The sequence below is a fragment of the Pleurodeles waltl genome, chromosome 5 (genome assembly GCF_031143425.1).
Source record: "Pleurodeles waltl isolate 20211129_DDA chromosome 5, aPleWal1.hap1.20221129, whole genome shotgun sequence".
In the NCBI taxonomy this organism is placed as follows: domain Eukaryota; kingdom Metazoa; phylum Chordata; class Amphibia; order Caudata; family Salamandridae; genus Pleurodeles; species Pleurodeles waltl.
The window spans coordinates 627,472,871-627,486,320 of NC_090444.1; positions in this window are offsets into that span (position 1 = coordinate 627,472,871).

A 13,450-nucleotide genomic window follows, 5' to 3' on the forward strand; every position below is an offset into this window, starting at 1 on the left:
GGACACCCACCAAACACCCCCACCCTCGCATATCACAACATACACACCAATGCAGTCACAATAATCACACTAACAACCCACAATCCCCCCGGAAGAATGCAAAGACAAAGCGAATTACGGTCAAACTTTGTATTGTGACAATATACTGCCCATAAAAAAATATACTGATATATATCACGAAATCTGTGAAAATAAATGTACAATACAGGAAGTAGTGCAGATATGTACACAACAATGTCCGTGCACCAACAGTCCAAAAATGCATGGGCGAGGCCCACAATAGACACCTGACCAAAATCCGAGAGAACACTGCCGGGGCATCAGATAGAAACAATACAGGCACCTCAGGGGGAAGGGAAGGGGGGGCACCTCAGCCAGATGAATGCGAAGCCAGATCCACGACGGGGCACCATGCCCATTGATGTATCCTGGGGAGTGCAAAGCCACAGTCTCTCAAGTCTCGACAGTGGGTGGTTTGCCCACTGTGCCATCCTGGGGAGTGCAAAGCCACAGTCTCTCAAGTCTCTACAGTGGGTGGTTTGCCCACTGTGCCATCCTGGGAGTGCAAAGCCACAGTCTCTCAAGTCTCTACAGTGGCTGGCTTGCCCACTGTGCCATCCTGGGGAGTGCAAAGCCACAGTCTCTCAAGTCTCTACAGTGGCTGGCTTGCCCACTGTGCCATCCTGGGGAGTGCAAAGCCACAGTCTCTCAAGTCTCTACAGTGGGTGGGTTGCCCACTGTGCCATCCTGGGGAGTGCAAAGCCACAGTCTCTCAAGTCAATACAGTGGGTGGCTTGCCCACTGTGCTATCCTGGGGAGTGCAAAGCCACAGTCTCTCAAGTCTCTACAGTGGGTGGTTTGCCCACTGTGCCATCCTGGGGAGTGCAAAGCCACAGTCTCTCAAGTCTCTACAGTGGCTGGCTTGCCCACTGTGCCATTCTGGGGAGTGCTAAGCCACAGTCTCTCAAGTCTCTACAGTGGGTGGGTTGCCCACTGTGCCATCCTGGGGAGTGCAAAGCCACAGTCTCTCAAGTCAATACAGTGGGTGGCTTGCCCACTGTGCCATCCTGGGGAGTGCAAAGCCACAGTCTTTCAAGTCTCTACAGTGGGTGGGTTGCCCACTGTGCCATCCTGGGGAGTGCAAAGTCACAGTCTCTCAAGTCAGTACAGTGGGTGGCTTGCCCACTGTGCCATCCTGGGGAGTGCAAACACACATCTTCGCAAGTAGATGCAGTTCTCTACTGCTACTGGGTGGGACTGGTGCCCCGACTGGATGAGTCTCCCCGTGAAAGTACATGTCCTGTCACAGTCCCAGATGCACATGGGAGAACGATGCCTGATGTGCCGGACTATTCATACCCACACGGTCTTTGCCCTGTTCAGCGATCTTCACCAGGGCGGTCTTTGCCCTGTTCAGTGGTCTTCACCAAGGCGGTCTTTGCCCTGTTCAGTGGTGCTTTGCCATGGCAGTCTTTGGCCTGTTCAGCGGTGCTTTGCCATGGCGGTCTTGTCCCTGTTCAGCGATCTTCACCATGGCGGTCTTTGCCCTGTTCAGCAGTGGTTTGCCATGGCGGTTCTGATACTGACATTGGTGTGTGACATGACGATCCCCACAATGGACATTGGTGTGTGGCATGACGAAGTCCACACTGGACGTTGGTGTGTGGCATGACGTTCCATCATTGCCCAGCGGGGCTGTGGGATTCTGGACCCTCATGGGCTGTGACTCCGGCGGTGGCGGTGGTCTCCTGACCAGTAACGATACTTGAGCCCTCCTGGGCTGTGACTCCGGCGGTGGTCTCCTGACCAGTAACGATACTTGAGCCCTCCTGGGCTGTGACTCCGGCGGTGGCGGTGGTCTCCTGACCAGTAACGATACTTGAGCCCTCCTGGGCTATGACTCTGGCGGTGGTCTCTGGACCAGTGACGAAACTTGGGCCCTCCTGGGCTATGACTCTGGCGGTGGTCTCTGGACCAGTGACGAAACTTGGGCCCTCCTGGGCTATGACTCTGGCGGTGGTCTCTGGACCAGTGACGATACTTGAGCCCTCCTGGGCTGTGACTCTGGCGGTGGTCTCCTGACCAGTAACGACGGTGCTGGCGGTTGTGTCTGGACCGCCGGAAATGATGGCACACTTCTCCGCCGTGACACAACAGGTTGGGGAGACTTCCTCGGGACCTTCCCCACCTTCTTTGGAGTTACAGATGTCTCACCAATCGCCTTGGATCCCATTTCACTTTTTGTCCCACCAGGAGTCTTGACACGGTCCCGTCGTCCACTCTCCAATTTCTGAGCCTTTACAGGGGGTGGGCTGACAGTGCCTTGGCTCCGGGTCCTTCTGCCTGCCCTGTTGGACGGGGCACTCCAAAAACCTGGAACACGCACCACTGGTACTGGAGGCTTTTTGGCTGAGGTGCTACGATGGGACTGATGAATAGGAGGGGGGGGTGGGGGCAAAAAGGTCAATTTGACATAGGGACAGTTTCTGACGGGCACTGGGATGGGTAGCTGGAGGGGCTCTGGGAGTGGAGGAAGAGGAGGTGGTTGTAGGAGGTGTCACTTTAGCTGTTTTGGGTGCAGGTGCAGGTACTGGAGGCTGTCGTGAGGTGGATGGATGTTGGGTGAGTGATTGCCGGCGTTTGTGTACTTTGGGAGGGGGCGTCACAGACACACTGGGAGAGGACACAGGGGACGTGTATATGGCAGTGGAGGTGGTGAGTGCAGGTGAGCGGCTTGTGGTGCTGGGTGTCCTGGTGCGAGTCCTAGTGCCTGTAGATGTGGAGCATGCAGGTGTGTGTGTAGACGAGACTGGGAGGGAGGAGGGAGAAGAGGAGGAGGGGGACACAGTGGAGACAGTGGATGTTGCTGTATCTGTATGGGTCTGATGCTTGTGTGAGTGCCTGTGGTGTGTGTGGTGCCTATTTTTGCTTGAGCTACTTGTGTGTGTTGACTTGTGCGCATGCTGGTCTGTAGGTATGCTTGGGATGGGCTGGGGTACAGGGGGTTGGGTCTGGGTGGAGGAAGTTGGAGGGGGAGGCTGGACACAGGGACAATGGCTGCCATCAGTGCTGAGGCCAGAGATTGCAGGGTTCGCTGAAGGACAGCCTGACCAGAATGAATGCCTTCCAGGAATGCATTACCGTGTTTCAACTCTCGTTCTACACCCTGGATGGCATTCACAATGGTAGACTGCCCAACAGTGAGTGACCTGAGGAAGTCAATGGCCTCCTCACTGAGGGCAGCAGGGGTGACTGGGGCAGGGCCTGAGGTGTCTGGGGCGAAGGTGATGCCCACCCTCCTGGGTGAGTGGGCACGGGGCGAATGCTGAGGGGCTGCTGGGAGGGTGGTGCTGGTAGGGGAGGTGGCGGCTGTACCTGTAGAAGTGGGGCGCACAGATGGTGCCGCCACCACAGGGGAGCTCCCATCGGCGGACGAGTCCGTCTCGCTGTTTGGTGATCCTGTGGCCGACGTGAAGCTCCCCTCGCCCTCCGTCCCACTGGTGAATTCAGAGTCTGTGGTGTGGCCCTCCATGGCCATGTGGGATGCAGCTCCCTCGTGCTCCGGTGCCACTGTACCTCCGCCTGTTGATGCTGATGTACAGAAGGACAGGGAGAGCAGAAAAAGGGGGGAGACAGAAGAAAGAGAGTTTTAGTGCATGGCATACCGCTACCGTTGGCAGACAAGACAAACGCAGCAGCCCCCTGCATTACGCCGTGCTCCTGCCCTCTGCACATGCAATTTCTGGGATATGGCCTACATGGCAATGGTATAAATCTGCCCACATGGATGGCAAAGGGGCAACTATACATCAATTTGGCTTTTTTTTTAGCTGGGGTACATAACGGAGGGGCCTTGCCTACCTAACTCGCCCTGGCCTAGGGACACCCACCGCCCACCACCCCCACCCAGACAGCTCCACTGCACGCAAAGTCCATAGGATGAGGTTGTACTCACCCCCTTGTGTCTGCTGTGATGTCCTTAAGCGCCCATCCAACTCCGGGTAGGCCATCGCCAGGATCCGGAACATCAGGGGGGTCATGGTGCGAAGGGCACCCCACCCACGTTGGGAGGCCATCCCCAGCTGGGCCTCCGCCGTCTTCTTGCTGCAGCGGCGAATGTCCTCCCATCTCTTCCGGCAGTGGGTGCCCAGTCTCTGGTGGGCCCCCAGGGTCCGGACTTCCTTGGCGATGGCACGCCAAATGTCCCTCTTCTGGTGGGCGCTGACCTACATGACATGCACAAGGAAAGAGGAACAGTCATTAACTACAGCACCGTCGTTGTAATTGTCCCCCTCCCAACTCTATCCCTGTGGCCCATTCATCCCCATGCATGACTGTTCTATGTACTCTGCCCCCTTCCCTCATCCACCCAGCCCTCTCCACCCAGGCCTAGCCCATCCAACGTGCTCCCTGTGTACTAACCTGTTGGTCTGGAGGACCGTAGAGTAGCGTATACTGGGGGAGGTCCCCATCCACAAGTTTCTCCAACTCCTGTGCAGTGAAGGCAGGGGCCCTTTCCCCAGACGCAGCAGCCATCGTCGCTTCGAGACCGAGGTCACAGCAGCACTAGCAGTGTAGGTCCACTCCTGTCGAAGGTCAGGTATCTAGTGATTGAAGAGATAGAAAATGGTGGTGACGTCAACGGCGGTGACATCCGCGGTGGTGCGCATCATCACCACCAGCGCACCTGTTCATTGGCTCTTGGGACCCATAGGGTCCAATGTTAACCAATGCAGCATTGCGCCGCACTCTACGACCACCTACCGCGACGTTGTTCAACGCCAGCGCAGTTACCCCACAATTCCATTGTCCCAGTTTAGAGGTCAGGCAGCCGCCATTTCAGGGGCCCACATGGCTTCAATTACTACTGCGTCACACATACTGAGGCCTACACTCAAAACCTTTCCCGGATGGGTTAATTGTCTGTTGTAGTCTTGTGTGTGACTGTGGGTACATACCTGGAGGAATGCTGACAGATTCTTCGCTGTTGTCCTTCTTAGGCACCGTCAGCTGGGACATATTGGAAGATGGCGGAATCCGCCGGTGTACCGACCGCTGGTGGACCTGTTGACAATGGAAGAGCGACATGTCATCGTGACCTACCGGTTTGACCGTGCCACAATCCAGGAACTGTGTACCCAGTTGGAGCCAGACCTGATGTCACCAATCCGCCACCCGACTGGAATCCCCCCTGACGTGCAGGTGCTGTCAGTGCTCCATTTCTTTGCAAGTGGGTCTTTTCAGACAACAGTGGCCATGGCATCAGGGATGTCCCAGCCTATGTTTTCAAACATCTTGTCCAGAGTGTTGTCTGCCCTGCTGAAACACGTAAGGAGATACATTATTTTCCCTGAGGTTGGCGATTTGCCTACACTGAAAGGTGACTTCTATGCCCTTGGACATATCCCCAACGTCATAGGTGCCATTGATGGGACCCATGTAGCTCTGGTCCCCCCCGCAGGAATGAACAGGTGTACAGGAACAGGAAGAGTTATCATTCGATGAATGTCCAGATGGTCTGTTTGGCAGACCAGTACATCTCGCAGGTAAATGCAATGTTCCCTGGCTCAGTGCATGACGCCTACATCCTGCGGAATAGCAGCATCCCTGATATGATGGGTGAACTCCAGAGGCACCGTGTATGGCTATTGGGGGACTCTGGTTACCCCAACCTGTCCTGGCTACTGACCCCAGTGAGGAATCCCAGGACCAGGGCAGAGGAACGCTACAATGAGGTCCATGGGTGGACTAGGAGGGTGATCGAGCGGACCTTCGGCCTCCTGAAGGCCAGGTTCAGGTGCCTCCATATGACAGGTGGGTCCCTATTCTACTCACCGAAGAAGGTGTGCGACATCATCATCGCCTGCTCCATGCTTCATAATTTAGCATTGCGACGCCAGTTGCCTTTTCTGCAGGAGGATGATCCAGATGACGGTGTTGTTGCAGCGGGTGAGCCTGTGGACAGTGATGAGGAGGAAGCTGATGAAGATGAAAACGACAACAGAGAGTCAGTCATACAGCAATATTTTCAGTGAGACACAGGTGAGTACAATTTCATGTTTCACATAATATTACATTTCACACATCTCCCTCTATCCTGTACCTACATTTCACTCCCTATTTGGTAACTGAGTTGTCCCCTTCCATTTCAGTTTCAGTAATGTGGTAACCTACGTGTCAACAGCTTGCACCCTTGAAAGGCTTGTGATGTGTGACATTGGTATGTTGGCCTTCCAATGGGTAACCATTTTTAACACTGTAATTGACAATACACAGTTCACAATCATTGACTGACTCCAATATTATTATGGTTTCAAGGGTGTTTATTGAAGTGCATAAAAATGTAGGGGGGTTGTGAAATGGGGAGAGGTCATGGTGGAAGACTGTCCATGGCAGAGTCCAGTCTATTAGTCTCACAGGTACATTGCACATCTGGCCATTGGAAGTGGAGCTGGGGCAGTTCCGATTTGGACAGGGTAACAAAGTGGGACAGTGGGGGGACAATCAGGGTGGTCTTATTTCCTGGCGGGGTCTTGCCATCTTGCTCTGTCCTGTTCCTGGATCTCAGGGACCGCTTTCGTGGTGGTTGTCCGTCTGCAGGGGGTGGGGTGCTGGTGTGGTGGTCCTGTGGCGGGGCGTCCTGTCCACTAGCGCCGGCGGAGGTGGTGGGCATTTCATCATCGTGGCTAGTGTCAGGGGCCCCTTGGAGTGCCACGGTGTCCCTCAAGGTCTTTTGAATGTCCGTCAGCACCCCTACGATGGTGCCCAGGGCGGAGCCGATGGTCCTGAGCTCCTCCCTGAACCCCAAATACTGCTCCTCCTGCAGAATCAGGGTCTCCTGCAACTTGTCCAGGACTGTTGCCATCGTCTCCTGGGAGTGGTGGTATGCTCCCATGATGGAGGAGAGGGCCTCGTTGAGAGTTGGTTCCTTTGGCCTGTCCCCCCTCTGTCGCACAGCAGCCCTCCCAGTTCCCCTACGTTCCTGTGCCTCCGTCCCCTGGACCGTGTGCCCACTACCACTGCCCTCAGGTCCCTGTTGTTGTTGGGGTGGTGTGTTAGCCTGGGTGCCCTGTAGTGGTGGACACACCGCTGATTGACCTGTCCTGGGGACGGGGTATGGGCCCGCTGGGTGGGTGCTGTGCTGGTGTTCCCAGAGGGTGGCAGCTCGGTGTTGGGCTGTGGTTGGGCAAGGGGAACCGACTGTCCTGAGGCCCACGATGGTCCGGGCTGGTCATCAAGATCCAGTAGGGCAGAGCTGCTGTCGTCACTGTGGGCCTCTTCTGGGGGTAGAGTGGTGTTGTCTGAAGTAGGTCAGAGCTGCTGTCGTCACTGTGGGCCTCTTCTGGGGGTGGAGTGGTGTTGTCTGGACCCTCTGGTGTGGTGACGTTCCTTCGGGTTCCTGCGGGGGTATAAGTATATGATTATTGCATGTGTGTGTTTCATGGTGTGCAATGGTTGGGTGTGCGTGAACCCCAGTGCAGGCATCCCTGTGTGGGGGCTTGTGTGGTGATGGTTGGGGGGTGTTGTGGGTCTGTGCAGTGGGCATGCTTTAGTGCTGGGTGTCCTTGCTTAGTTGTGTCATGCAGGTCTTGGGGTTGGAATGGGTGGTTGGTGTTATGGGTAGATTAGTGAGGAGTTAGGGTGATAGGGGAGGGTGTGAGGGTGGGGGTGTGTGATGTCATGCAGGTAGGGTGGGGGATATGATAGTGAAGATTTGACTTACCAGTGTCCGTTCCTCCAACGACTCCTCCGAGGCCCTCAGGATGCAAGATGGACAAGACTTGCTCCTCCCATGTTGTTAGTTGTGGGGGAGGAGGTGGGGGTCCGCCGCCAGTCCGCTGTACCGCGATGTTGTGCCTGGATACCGTGGAACGCACCTTCCCCCGTAGGTTGTTCCACCTCTTCCTGATGTCCTCCCTATTTCTTGGGTGCTGTCCCACAGCGTTGACCCTGTCGACTATTCTTTGCCATAGCTCCATCTTCCTGGCTATGGATGTGTACTGTACCTGTGAGCCAAATAGCTGTGGCTCTACCCTGATGATTTCCTCCACCATGACCCTGAGCTCCTCCTCGGAGAAGCGGGGGTGTTTTTGGCGTGACATGGGGTGGTGTGTGTGAGGTGTGGGGTGGTGTATGTGTTGATGAGTGTGGTGAGTGTAGTGGTATGTGGTGTTTTGTGCGTGGATGTTGTGTGGGTGATGGTGTAGTGTGCTTCTGTGTGATGGGGTTCTCTATTCTGTGGTGTCTCTCTCTGGCCTTCGTCTCCAATTTGTGGTCATAGGGGTTTGTGGGTGATGTGGTTGTGTGTTTTATATTGTATTGGATGTGTGGGTGTGGTGTGTGTATGTGTATCAGGTGTGTGTATTTGGAATTGTCCAATGTGGCGGTGTTTTGGAGCTGTGTGTGTATTTTGAGCGCAGCGGTGTGTACCGCCAATGGAATACCGCGGTTGAAAGACCGCTGCGTGGATTCGTGTGTCGTAATAGCATGGGCGTGTTTCTGTTGGCGTGGAGGATATGTTTCCGCATGTTTATCGCTGACCTTTGGTGTGGCGGTATTGTGTGGGTGTCTGAATTTTGGCGGATTCCGTGATGTGTGTCATGATAGCTGTGGCGGTCTACCGCCGCGGCGGCGGTGTATTGGCGGTCTTCTGCACGGCGGTAAGCGGCTTTTACCGCCAATGTTGTAATGACCCCCTTTGTTTTCTTATTAAAGACTTAAGACACTTTGGCCCTCATTCTGACCTTGGCGGGCGGCGGAGGCCGCCCGCCAAAGTCCCGCCGTCAGATTACCGTTCCGCGGTCGAAAGACCGCGGCGGTCATTCTGACTTTCCCGCTGGGCTGGCGGGCGGTCGCCTTCAGACCGCCCGCCAGCCCAGCGGGAAAGAGGCTTCCACGATGAAGCCGGCTCGGAATCGAGCCGGCGGAGTGGAAGCTGTGCGACGGGTGCAGTTGCACCCGTCGCGTATTTCACTGTCTGCGCAGCAGACAGTGAAATACATGTAGGGGCCCTCTTACGGGGGCCCCTGCAATGCCCATGCCAGTGGCATGGGCACTGCAGGGGCCCCCAGGGGCCCCGCGACCCCCCCTACCGCCATCCGGATCCCGGCGGTCCAACCGCCGGGATCTGGATGGCGGTAGGGGGGGTCGGAATCCCCGTGGCGGTGCAGCAAGCTGCGCCGCCGTGGAGGATTCAATGGGGCGGCGGTACACTGGCGGGAGCCCGCCAGTGGTGCCGGTCCGACCGCGGCTTTACCGCCGCGGTCGGAATCCCCATTGGAGCACCGCCGGCCTGTCGGCGGTGCTCCCGCGGTCCTCCGCCCTGGCGGTCAAAGACCGCCAGGGTCAGAATGACCACCTTTATATCACTTTTCAGTGATATCTCTACAATTTCACATTGCATCTTTATTCGTTTTGACCTGCAATTATTCAGATAAATATATATTTTTCTAAACGTTGTGTGGTGTATTTTTGTGGTGCTATATTGTGTTATTGTATGATTTATTTCACAAATACTTTACACATTGCCTTCTAAGTTAAGCCTGACTGCTCGTGCCAAGCTACCAGAGGGTGGGCACAGGATAATTTTGGATTGTGTGTGACTTACCCTGACTAGAGTGAGGGTTCTTGCTTGGACAGAGGGTAACCTGACTGCCAACCAAAAAAAACATTTCTAACATCAACTGAGCCTTCTCCTGGAGGCTTTTGCTCAGTAGCTTTTAAATCAAAGGAAACAGAGGAAACTGAAAAAAATAAGTCTGTTTGACCATTCTAAGTTCAGAGCATCCACTCTCCATGCCTCTCCCTCTGGAAACCTGGATCTTGGAAGAAGCACATTGGTCATGGAAGCAACAGATCCAGAAGAAGAGTCCCAAACCTCCAGAAAATGTCTTTGAACGCTGACTTAGCCAACCTCGGATTGTGACACAACATAAAATTCTGGCTCAAGGGATCTGCCCTCACATTTTTCAACCCCTAGATATCAACTGATGATAGAGCCAGTAGAAGAGTCTCTGCCCAGTGCGCTAATTTGCAGGCCAGCTTGTTCAGAGATCAAGAAGGGTACTCCCCCGATGATTGATATAGGCCATCATCACTGTGTTATCGGATCTCATTAATAGATTGGGGTGGAACAACTGGTGTTGAAAATGCTGGTGAGCTCGAAAGACTGCCATCAGCTCCCTCCAGTTCAAAGATCTCAAACCCTTAGTCCGGGACCGCTTTGTTTTTAACTAAAAGATCCTTCAAAGTAGCACCCTAATCTACGGAGCTTGCATCCGTTGTCAAAACAAATGGAGGTTCCAGATCATCATTCCTTTGCACAGGTTGTACCCATCCACGACTGCAAATCCCACCTGATGTTTGGAGGGACTGGAATCAACAAGCTCAGATTTCTGGCTGACAAGGCCCCATGGTTCTACAGATCAACAGTGGTCTAAAATGCAACTTCGAACCACTGGACCATGAAGACCAAAGCTGCCATATGGCCCAACATTTCAAAAAGGAAAACGATGAACATACCACACAAAAAGATACACGCCAGATTAGACAAATAGCACTTAATTTAATACACAAAACCAGACCAAAACGACAAAAATCCAAGCAGTAGAACTTGAGTTATGCATTTTTAAAGAATAAACTCTAAAATAGCACTTAGAAGCAAGAAGTACCAGTGGAGGATATCTGGTCGCACCGGACTGAGACAAAGTCAGACATTTAGGACAACCACAAAGGAGTGCAGGCAAGCTACAGGGACTCAGTTAGACCTAATGAGTCAAAGTACATTAAATCATGGTTGCGAAGAGTTGTATTTGTCCGAGGCAGAGATGCGTCACACAGCTGAGGGGATGTGTCAGTTCTGAGATGAACCGAGGCTGCAATGCGAGGTCCTGATGCGTCGATAATCCTGTCAACAGGGTTTGTGATGAGAAGACCAGTGTTGAGGATGCTGCACGCAGTTGAGGAGATGCGTTGGTTCTGTCCATGCATTAGCAGTGATGCATAGGTTCATCGTTGATGTCTTGGGTTGCAAGGAGCATGTGCAGGGGAAGCACCATGCAGTGGCAGTTACAAAGGCGATGCATCGGTTCAAAGATGGTGGTTTCAGGGACAACGTGAGCCATGTTGCGTCCTTTCCGACCCACGCAGCAGTGGTGATGCGTCAGTTCTGTTCCTCGCAACAGGGGTGAGGCGTTGGTTCTGCTCCCGCAGCAGAGGATGCATCAGTTCTGCTGGAGCAAACAATTTAGGCCCAATTTCTAAGAGTCCAGGACTGGGGAAGCACCATTTGACAGGGCAGACTCACAGCTAGCAGAGTCCAGGTGTAGGAGCAGGGTGGATGGAAGTCTTTTCTGTTACTGAGACTTCAGATCAGGAGGCCAGCCAATTAGCCCTTGGAGTCATCCTGGATTGTGGCTTGGAGAGATGCAGTTCCAGTTCTTCTCACTCTCAGGCAAAAAGAGAGCAGGTCAGCACAGCAAAGCAGGAATCCAACAAAACAGCAATCCAGTGGAGTGGCAGTCTTTCAGCAGCACAGCAGTCCTTCTTCCTGGCTGAACAGCCACAGGTCCAAAAGTGTACTGAGTGGTGGTGTCAGCGGTCCAGTACCTATACCCAGTTGGGCCTTTGAAGCGAGGGAGACTTCAAAGGCATGCCTTTGAAGCACACAGAGTCCCTGCCCTTAGTGCCCTGGCTCCAGACTAACTATGGGGGGTTATTCACCCCTTTGTGCGTGGACAGGACACAGCCTAATCAGGAATGAGTGAGGCTGCAGCCAGCTCCTCTCTGCCATCCTTCCCAGGATGGCCCATCAGGCCACCCCTAAGCTCACACTGTGTGTGGCTGTATAGGAGAAATGCACAAAGCCCAGGTGACACCCCAACCAAGATGTGATCAGAGACAGACAGTAGGCACCAAAGTAGGAACATGTAAACTTTCTAAAAGTGGCATTTTCAGAATTACAACTTAAAATCACCATAAGTTAGGATTTTGAATGTGATTCCAGGAACACCAAACTTGGGAGTGTGTGTCTTCCCATTTGGAAACTATGCTTATAAGTTACAATAAGGGAACTCCAATGTTATCCCATGGGAGACATAGGACTTTCAATAGTGGAAAACAAATTTGAGTTTTTCACTACCAGGACATGTGAAACTTAAAAGTACATGTCCAGCTTTTTAAAAGCACTGCACCCTGCCCTTGGGGCTGTCTAGGGCTTACTGTAGAGGTGACATGTATTAAAGAGAAAGGTTTGGGCCTGGCAGAAGGTTTACTTTGGCAGGTCGACATGGCAGTTTAAAACTGCATGCCCAGGCTCTGAGGTGGCAGGCCTAAGACAAGTTTAAAAGGCTACTTGAGTGGATGACGCAATCACTGCTGAAGACTCATTAGTAGTATTTAATTTCTAGGCCCCTGGCACATGTAGTACACTTTACTAGGGACTTTTAAGTAAATTAAATATGCCAATTGGGAATAGGCCAATGTTACCACATTTTAGGGAAAGAGCAGAGGCATTTTAGCACTAGTCAGCAGTGGTAAAGTGCACAGAATTCTAAGGCCAGCAAACACAGAAGTCAACAGAAACAGGAGGTCTTGAAGGCAAAAATTCATGGGTAAACCACACCAAGGATGCCAGGTCTAACATGTCCCCCGTGCCCCACCAGCTGAAAGTGAGGAGAACTACCCAGCCCCCTGGAAGTTTTTTTTACTAAGGTGTAAGAACCTGGAGAGGCTATTACCATTGGAATGATATGTCCCAGGAAGATGTTCCACCATAAAGTCCATTCCCTGTTGGGAGATGGACAACCCAAACAGTTTGGGATTTTTACCCCTCATCTGCGTTAACCATTTGAGGGGGCTGTGATCGTCCGAATCTGGAAGTGAGCACCAAACAGGTATGGTCTCACCTTCTTCAGTGTTCAGACCACAGCAAAGGCTCCCTCATCTGTTGCACTCCATCCCTGTTCCCTGGGAAGTAACCTCCTACTGATAAACTCTACAGGTTGATCCAGGCCCTCTTTGGTTAGCTGTGACAGCATGGCCCCTATGCCCTGGTTTGAGGCGTCTTTCTGCACAATGAATTCTTGGAAGATGTCAGGGGCCTTGAGTACAGGTGCTGTGCACGTGGCCTCCTCAAGGGTGTAAAAATCTTTCTGGCACTCCTCAGTCCAGATCACTTGATGGGGCTGCTTCTTGGAAGTCAGTTCTGTCAAGGGGTCAACAATGGTGTCATACCCCTTGACAAAGCTCTTGTAATAGCCAGTGAGTCCCAAAAAGGCCATCACCTCTGTCTCGGTTTTGGTGGGGTTCCCAAGCCAAGATGCTTTCAATTTTGACCTGGAGGGGCTGCACCTTGCCTCCTCGCACACTGTGACAAAAGTAGACCACTGAACCCTGTCCTATCTGGCACTTACTGACCTTGATACTGAGGCATGCATTCTGCAGAGCCTGA